Source organism: Quercus suber, unplaced genomic scaffold (genome assembly GCF_002906115.3).
Source record: "Quercus suber isolate HL8 unplaced genomic scaffold, Cork oak 2.0 scaffold_244, whole genome shotgun sequence".
NCBI classification, from domain to species: Eukaryota; Viridiplantae; Streptophyta; class Magnoliopsida; order Fagales; family Fagaceae; genus Quercus; species Quercus suber.
The window spans coordinates 222214-232544 of record NW_027069701.1 but is presented as its reverse complement, the minus strand read 5'-3'; positions in this window follow the sequence as shown (position 1 = coordinate 232544).

The following is a 10331-nucleotide window of genomic DNA, read 5'->3' as shown; positions in this document are numbered from 1 at the left end:
AGTGACTTGGCCATGCTTGAAAGTCTTCCCACATGTACAAGTTGGAACCATGGACTTTATCTGGAAGGTTAACTCCCTTGCAATCTGTGATGCATATACCCTCCAACCACATTCATACTTGCAGTGGACAGAAACTTTGGTCTTCTCATTAAGCTTGAACTTAATGTCCACATGTTTTCTCACTACATATTCCCTCAAGGCAGCCCTAAACACTTTCCCATTTAGGAACTTCATACCCTTGCATAACTGAGGGTTACTCATGCCAGTGTTCTCATTAAACTCTGGACATCTCACCCTTTCATCTTCATCCTCTGAACTATCTATGCTCCTAGTGTCATCATCATCAAGAGCTTTTTCAGCCCAATCATTATTATCACTATCTTGATCACTGGCAGCAGCTTCTGGTCTCTTCTCATTATCTATAACTTGCTCTCTCACACCATCGCCCTCACTTACATTTTCAGTATCTCTTTGATGCTCTCTCATATTGGGCACCTCATTGTTCTGAGCACCAAATATGTCATCAGGATAATCTGGTCCTTCATACCCTTCCTCTAGCCAATCAGGTTCATCCACATCAACATCTTCACTACTAACAGTTTGTCCATGTGTAGCATGGTCATCCACATGCACAGCTCCACCAACACTGCCATCCCTCAAACCCTCAATAGGTTCTTCACTAACATCATTTTGGTCAACCATAGATGATCTAATAGTATTGGTCACCTCCTCAAAAGCAGGATCATCATCTTCGTCATTCATTTCCCATGACTGGTCTACTGCAATTAGTTGATTTGGTTCTTCAATAGCAATTGGTTCAACTTCAAGTTCTACATAAAGTGTGATTTCATTTGTTGGCCATTCAGCATGCAGTTCACACATGTAGGTCACATCATCATCTGAAGTAATTAACCTTAACCCTTGCTCTAAGTCACCACCGGGTATTAAATAATAAATCCTACTGTTAATAGGTCCCCCAGCCTCATCACAAATGTCTTGTATCTCAAAATGACTTAGTAGATCTGGATCAACAATAGCCATTGTAGATAGCTCACCACGTATATACTCTAAACCAGGGTTCCACTCAAAATTCCTACTATGGTGAATAGTAAAATCACAAAAATTTTAACAGCCATCTGCAGGAGTTAAAACACGTACACAAACAACAATAATTAAATACATAACCAACACATGCATAGAAAGCACCAATGACAAAAGCAAAATAATTTCAGTTGGACACCAAACACCAAGTAACGTGGGGTCAGAGACAAGAAACACAACCAACTAAACAATTTGTCTCCATGGGGCCACAGACAACCTAAAGATGCATCTAACCAAAATATTCCTAGGGACCATAGTCATCAATGTCAACTATAAAAGAATAAACACACCAATGGTAAACCCAACAATGGTAAACCACTAATTTTATAACAAAAAACTTTAATCCGAATCACCTTCATCAATCGTTATACATTGAAAAAGAATAAAAACAACAATGGTAAACCCTAGAAAGTCATTTCATACCTAATACAGAGGAAAACTTGCTTCAGCACTCACACCTCCTCCTTGCTTGTAAGTGTTCGGGGAGGGATTTCACTTTGGCAATCAACGTAAAGAGAGAAAGGGATTATGGGTTTGGGGATTTTTGAGGGTTCGAAGGTAGAGAGAGAGAGAAAGCTCGGTCCTTTAGGGTTTTAATTGTGTTCTAATTGGGCTCTAATTTTGGCTTATATAGTAAATGAGATTTTCTAACAAAAAGGGTAGAGGTGGGTAACAGGGGCCTAATAGGGGCCACCTCAGGTGGGTTAAGTGACAAATTTCAAACCAAGGGTAGGCATTGTTAAAACGGGCCAAACCACAGGTAGGTAAAGTGAAATTTCTCCCTTTTTTTTTTTTGTGAAGACAAATGAGTCCGTCATTCATTAATACGTAATCAATCATGATGCAAAGCATCTAAAGCAGGTGGGGGCTCATCTTCCATCCAATACAGATCATCCACTATATTCCTAGCAAATCTAGCTAAAGAATGAGCCACCATGTTTCCTTCCCTTTTTACACAACTAAAAGCAACAAACTGCCCACCCAAAATATAATGTCTAATGTCATTCACTATATGACCATAGAAGGAATTATTTGCTGAAGAACACGAAATAGCTCTCATGACATTTGAATTATCTCCCTCAATCACAAGATTTGAGAACCTGGCTTCCATAGAAAATTCCAAGGCTTTACGACATGCCAATGCTTCTGCTTCGTCGCTGTTGTGCACATATTCTCCCTTAGCCGACACACCAGCCATCACCTCACCTGCAGAATTTCTAATTATCGCACCAACACCAGAACATTTTAAGTCTGAGAAGACCGCTGCATCAATGTTCAATTTATAGACATCCTGCAAAGGGGGCTGCCAGTAGATGCTGCTTCTTGGTGCTGCATTTGAAATCACCATATTTGCTTGAGCTTTCTTGTATTCTTCTAACAGTTCAGCTGCTCTATTAGTCAACCACCACAAGTCCTTCATTTGTCCTCCATGCACAGCCACGTTCCTCTGATTCCATATGAGCCAAGCTTGAACAAGGAAGAGCTCCATCTCTGTTGTAGATAACCTGTCCTCCAAAGTTTCAAAGAGCTGCATAAAATCAAATTGGTTAGTCTGTAGCTTCTGCAACGTGTTGATACTTCCTGCCCAAACATATTGGGCTGCTCCACACCCCTATATGGCATGAACAGCATCCTCGGGTTCACTCATACAGCAGTGACACAAATTTTCTGGAACAATTTTACGCTTTGCTAGATTCACCCATGTGGGAAGGATATCATGGCAAGCCCTCCAACCAAAAATTTTTATTTTCCCAGGTATCTTTAGCTTCGATAAAGTTCTCCACATCTGCTGCCTTCCATTCCTATTTGATGATTCGGCCCAATGATCTTTCCTCAGAACCTGTCGTGCTAAATGGTATCCAAACCGAACAGTATACTCCACTCTCTTATTATGCAGCCATACCATTGAATCCACTTTAAATATTATTTTATTTTAATGAGTAATGATGATGTACTTTAAATATTATCTTGCATTTGTACTACCAGATAATGAACGTAACACATTGCGTGAAACATAGATACAATGGATAAGAAAATCCCTATAGCATTCACATTTATCTGTATATAACAGAAAAATGCAGAAAAATTTATAGCATTCACATCAAATCAGTATGTAATAGAAAAATGCCTAATATATTTTTTTAAATGATCTATATCAGTCTGAGTATAATTATGTAAGTTTACAAGTTTATTAGTAATTGTGTAAATTTATACTAACACTATTCATATTGCATTTAGTTATTATTCATACTAATACTATTTATTTTGCATTTAGTTGTTATTCTTTTCTTTTTTTTACTATCTCAAGAATGAAGAAAAATAATGGATGGTAGTTGTTGTATGTGAAGAAAGAGAAATAATTAAAAAAAATAAAAAAAAAATTGATATTTTTAATAAAATCTAATTTAAAATAAATAATCTAACGTGATGAGTTTTGAAAAGTGAGTACGTACAATAGAAGAAGTATGTTCTTTTGCTAAAATAGGTAGAAATTTTTGCACGAGTTTATGCAAATACCCTAGCCGTTCTATTCCAAATGCCATTTTAACATTGCAAAATCTACTTTATCTATTTTTACACACCACTTTACAACACACCCTTCATTAAATCTTATATTTAACACATTAAAATAATATATTCAACAAATTATAAAATTAATTTTACTCTACAACCCATAAACCCAATAAAAAATTATTTCACAATCCAAATCCATTGCCCACCATGACTACAACCCAAATCCAACTAAATTTACAACAAAAATCATCTCAAAAACCAACCAAAAAAAAAAAAAAAACCACAGGTAAAAATTAAATAAACCACCACCATCAGAGGGGGAAAAAAAACACAAAACTTAAATACCATCACTGCAACAATCAACTGACCCACAACCACTAACCAGTAGCCAAAAGGAGAGAGAGAAAGAGAGAGAGAGAGAGGAGCCGCAAGAGAAGTAGAGAGCCCAAACTGGGAGAGTGGAAGGGGCTTAGAGTGAGAGAGAGATCTAGATGGCGACTTGAGGTCAGCAACATGGTGGTGAGATCGATGGCGGTAAGAGAGAGAGAGAGAGAGAGGAAAGTTGAATAAAAAAAGAGAACAAAATTTTAGCATTTGTTCCATATTGTTTTAGTAGAATGGTACTGTTCATTCATGTGAAAATTTTTAGCATTTGGAACATGTGATGTGGTTAATTCGTTTTTTGGTACTTAGTGTGCTAAATGCTAAAATTTTATCATTTAACACACTTGATGCTAGTGGTTTAATAACTTGATATATTTAATCAAAATAAACACCACAAACTACTTTAGTCTTCAAATTTTTTTCCCTCATCTCAATATTATAAGGGGTATAAGAAACTGAAGATGGCGAGGTGAAAAATTGGATATCAAATTTGATGACAGTTTCCCTTAAATATGTTTCCTAATCCTTAACTAAAGGATTTCTAGGCAATTTTGCAGGCCAGAATGGCAAATGAAACCAAAGAAAGAGTCTTCTTCTTCTTGAAGTATAGTAACCCAGAGAAATGCTTAATCACTCATCATGACTAAGAGCTAGATATGAAAAAAAATAGCATAAGATAGACCAAAGAAGATGATTGCTTTAGATAAAATGTGTCCCTTGAAGTTTTTACTGTCCCAAAAGGAATATCCATTGGGACCTGAAACTCGTCATGGTTCATTTAGACCTACAAAAGTATGCATAGTTACAAATAAACTCATCATGGTTCATTTAGACTTTTGACGCCATTTTATCTGAAAGTTAAAATGCGGCCCTAAACTTGGAATAGAATTAAAATTTGGAAATTTAAATAAACAGACTTTAACAATAAAATAAATATACATTTACTAAATTTTCTATTACAAACAACTAGAGGGGAGAGAGAGAGAAAAAAAAATGGATAGATAGCTGCACATTTTGAAGAATAGTCAGCTTGAAGAATGGATAATAGTGTTTTCTTTTTAACCGTTAAATCTTATGAAAATCAATGGCTATTAGTAGGTGTAACTTTTATGGAGTTACATCAAGTGTAATTTGAACCATCTCTCTCTCTCTCTCTCTCCTCTCTCTCTCTCTCTCTCTCTCTCCTCTCTCTCTCTCTCTCTCTCTATATATATATATATATATATATGACATTGTGAAAATAAAGGTTTTGGAAGGAGCTGCCATATATAAATATTTGGGACAAAATTGGGAAATGCCCCATTTGGGCAAAAAAAGCAGCATTATGCCCCTTTTCCAAACTAAATAGGGAAATGCCCCTCTTCTAAAAATCGAGTTTCTCAAAATCGATTTAGGCCCTATAGAGGCGTTTTTTAGGAGCCTATAGTGACGTTTTTAGGACCTATAGTGGCATTTTTTAACTCGACTTATATGAAATCAAGTTATAGGTAAAAAAAGTTAAAAAAAATTGCCTATAACTCGATTTTATGGAAGTCGAGTTACAAAACGTCACTATAGGTCCTAAAAATGTCACTATAGGTCCTTAAAAACGCTGTTATAGGGCTCTAGAATTTTTTTTTATAACTCGATTTTGAGAAAATCGAGTTACAAAAGAGGTCATTTCCCTATTTAGTTTGGAAAATAGGGCATAATGCTGCTTTTTTTGCTCAAACAGGGCATTTCCCAATTTTGTCCTAATATTTGAATATACATTTATACTGAATAATTTACGATGTGGAGTATTCATGAAAGGAGCTTAGCATGAATAAATGGACCAGATATATGTGCACGATATTTTCTTACGAAAAATATGGTGTGTGCCCTACGTTTCAACTATCAAGGTCTAGAGCAACTTCAACTCAGATCAGATTACAGATCCATACGAAGACTATACACATTGACCAAGTTTATGAGTAGATACAATAGGTGTAATGTGAAGCGACAACTAACCACTTTAAGTTCAAATTTAATAAAAGATGAGTATTGACTCTATAAATATCTTAACTTCAAATTTTCATTTTTATCCACACACACAAAAAAAAAAAAAAAAAAAAAAGGTTCAAATTTGATAAAAGATGTGCATTTACTATATAGATAAAGCAAATGGTAAGTTGGTAAGTTAAAACATTTATTAATTGTCTTGTTAAAAATGACTTCATTTTGGAATATCTCAAAATAGATTATAAAATTACTAACAATTTATTAATTGACTTGTTAAAAATGACTTCATTTTTTTTTTTTTTTGAGAAATTGTTCTAATAAAAACATATTTTATAACAATTTGTAGGGCACAACCCACACATTTTTTTTTCTAATAAAAATAATTATTACCTTAAAATTTTGGGGAATTTTTATAATGGGGCCTTACCGCCTTAGGGAATGGCTTAACTAATCAGTCTAAAAGCCATCCCTTTTTATATACCATAAATCACAATATATTAAATCAATATAATATGTTGCTTTACTAGTATTATTCTTAGGACAAAACCTAAGTAAAACACCTTAAACATAGTACATTAAAATTCAAACACATTATTGTATTGACCAATAAAACACAAATAATAATTTATTTTATAGGAAAGAATAAAAAAAAAATTTATTATAAAACAAGGACAATTAGTTCCCGGATTGGTTCGAGAATCAATACACCCATATGTTTGAATTTGATTGGGTATATAATGCACTGCACTTAAGGTATTGTACATAAATTTTGCCCTTATTCTTGTATAAGTGATCAATTCTAATTAATTTATTAAGAATCCAAAATCGATCTAAAAAATTTTGGGGCTAATACTTAGATGTTGCTGTACCAGTATCATTCTTTATTTTTTTTTTTTCTTTTTCTTTTTGTAAAAATTGAAAACTACCAGTTTCGTTCTTAAATTGCAGTAATATTGCCCCTAATCTAAAGGCGATAGGACAAAGGCAACAAGTGAATTGCCCTCCTGTTCAAAGCCATGGGTGTTGTGCACATGGGTGGGTACCATTTTGCATTTAGTTTTGACGTGTGAATTCAGTTTTTTCACAATTAGGTCTACAGATTGGTGGTTGAATTCATAAAATATTATTGGTGGTTGGGTCCAAAATCAAATATATCATATTCTTGGTGAGCTCAAGTACTTTGTTCATTTTCGATGTTTTGGGAGGTACTTTAGTCAGTTTTTAGGTTTTTGGAGTCATTTTGGTCATTTTTTAGGTTTCGAGGATGTATAGGTCTTTTTTCGGTATCGGGAGTGTTTTGGATATTTTTTTTTGTGTTTATGGGTGCATTTTATTCATTTTTTTCAATTTATGGGGGTATTTTGGTCGTATTAGTAATCAAGGGTATTTTGGTCTTTTTTAGGCATAGGGGTACTTTGGTCATTTTCGATGTTTTGGGGTGTACATTGGTCAATTTTTAGGCTTTTGGGGTTATTTTAGTCATTTTATTTAGGTTTCAAGGGTGCATCCGTCTTTTTCTAGGTATCAGGGGTGTTTTGGACATTTTTTGTGTTTACGGGGGCATTTTGGTCACTTTTTTTATTTACGGGGATATTTTGGTCTTATTCAAGTAATCAAGAGTATTTGGGTCTGTTTCAGGCACAAGGGGTACTTTGGTCATTTTCAATATTCTGGGGGGTATTTTGGTCATTTTTTAGGTTTCGAGGGTGTATCAGTCTTTTTTGGGTATCGGGGGTGTTTTGGACATTTTTTGCATTTACAAGGCATTTTGGTCACTTTTTTGATTTATGGGGGTAATTTGGTCTTTTTTGATGTTTTGGGGAGGTATTTTGGTCATTGCTCAAGTTTTAGGGAGGTATTGGTCATTTATTAGGAGAAATCCCTATTCCAACGCTTTTAAAAGTGCTGGGATAGGTCTTCCCTAGAGGGGAATGGAGTAACCCTATTCCAGTGCTTCTAGTGCGCTAGTATAGGTGTACCCTATTCTAGTGCTTTAATAAGCGCTGGGATAGGTCTCCCCTAGAAGGGAATGGATTAACCCTATTCCAGCACTTTTAGAGCACTAGTATAGGTTACCCCTATTCCAACACTTTATAAAGTGTCGAGATAGGTCTCCCTAGAAGGGAATGGAGTAATCCTATTCCTATGCTTTTAGAGCACTAGGATAGGTTATCCCTATTCTAGCACTTTCAAAAGTGTAAGGATAGGTCTCCCTATAAGGGAATTGAATTACCCTATTCCAGCGCTTTTAAAGCACCGGGACAGACTCTTTTCAAAAAAGAAAATAATTTTTAAAAAAATCGATAAATCTAACCTATTGTGGCGGTTATAAAACGCTACAATAGGGCCTCCTATACCAAGGGTTTTGGAAACCACCGCTATAGGCCTCCTATTGTAGCGATTTATGAAGTGCTGATTTTGAGCTACAGTAATAGGGTGTCCTACACAAGCGGTTTCTAAAAGCGTTGCTATAGGTTAATCTATTATGGCGTTTGGAAAGTGCCAGGAAAAAAACGCTGGTGTAGGACGATTTTTTTGTAGTGAGTAATGTGTTTTAAAACCAAAGATTTAAAAAAGAACAAAAGAGTTAATGTAATCACAATTCACGTTGATGGAAGATGTCTTCTATAACAGATTTGACTTATTCTATTTATGAAGATTATTTTTTAATGCCATAGCATGTGAAAAATGTTCACAATTTTTCTGTATGAGCATGATAAGCTTAGGAAAAAAAAAAACAAAATTATTGTGGTTAGAGCCGTCGGCCATGTGACAAATATAGTAATGAAAGTATGGTTTTAGCCATAGTATGGTTTGAATACAAGGAAGAATGAGATGGAAGAAAAACGTTTTGGTTGAATGTGTTATTTTAGCATTATCCTATACTAATTGCCCTTGTTCTTTCTTGGATTCCATGTGCTGGTTGATCACATCCTAAGAATTGCTTTAAGTCTTGCAGCTGCGACTCATTCCAAGTATGGAAATTAGTATTTGATATTTAGATTATTAAAGTGCCCCCTCTTTTTCATTTGGTAACTAAGATAATATACTAAATTTTGTTTGCAAATGAGAATGTACTTGTAGTAGTAACATTTCAACAAAGATCACAACTCACAAGTGATGCTTAATATGAATACTCGAGGCTAGAAATTAATGGCTATATATTTTGTACACTACCAAGAGAATTAGTCTAATTATCGCAATAATTTTTTTTTTATGAACATTTTTGCAATAATTTGGGTGGTCCAATCAGCTCAATAATATGTATAAAGTTTGACTTTTTTGACTAATCTAATTTAGGCATGTTTTTCATGTTTGAAAAGATTTTGATGGGCTCCCAATGTAATCAGCATATAATTTTATGGACCTGATAATAAATATCATAGGTAATTATTAATGTTGGGTTGGTGACTGATCGCTGACTCCCATCTACTTAGGATTTGCATGAAGTTGAATCATTGTTATTGTAGTCACTATTACAATAAATTGAGGTGGGAATAGGGTTGGGAATTCGATTATGAACTGGGAAGCATTAATAGGGAATGCAATTCGATTAGTGAATGCAATTGATCTCTAGTTTCGAAGGACTAGTACGACTGTGATCAACCAAGCCGATTATGAACAATTCGAGTTCAGTTCGATAAAAATTTTGTTTATGTTTATTTGTTTATAAATAAGTTAAGTTTGAGCTTTAGTTTTAGGCTTGTTTAATAAACAAGCTAAGCCCATGAAAAAAAAATTTGTTCACGAACAAGCTCGTGAGCTATTAGGCTTGATACAAAACAATTCAAATGTAGACTCATTTATAAGTTTATATGTATCAGCTAAATATTCTCATTACAGATATCTATATCTATATCTATATCTATATATCATATTATATATAATAAAAGTTGGGCTTAGACGCCGTGGTTGGGCCTCGTGGCGTCACCAAATTGCAAAAAATTTATTAAAATTTTAATTTTTTTAAAGAACTAAAAAGGAATAGTATACTACCAGGACTCTAATTCATTCTTATCATTAAATAAAATTAGATTAACATTATTTTTTTTATTTGTAATGATATATTTCTTAAATTAAGGGATAATATTTAACATACAAAAATTTAATTTATATAATATATATCATCGAATTAACATTATTTTTTATTTGTTAGGTTATATTTCTTAAATTAAGGGATAATATTTAACATACAAAAATTTAATTTAGATAATATTTATCATCTAAATTTTCAAAATTTTAATCATACTCTAATTAAAAGTCTATTTTAAAAATTTTCTAAATTTAAATCTCATCCCACGTTTTTGTTGTTTCTATTTTCCTCAAGTTGCAACTTAAATTTTATTAATTAT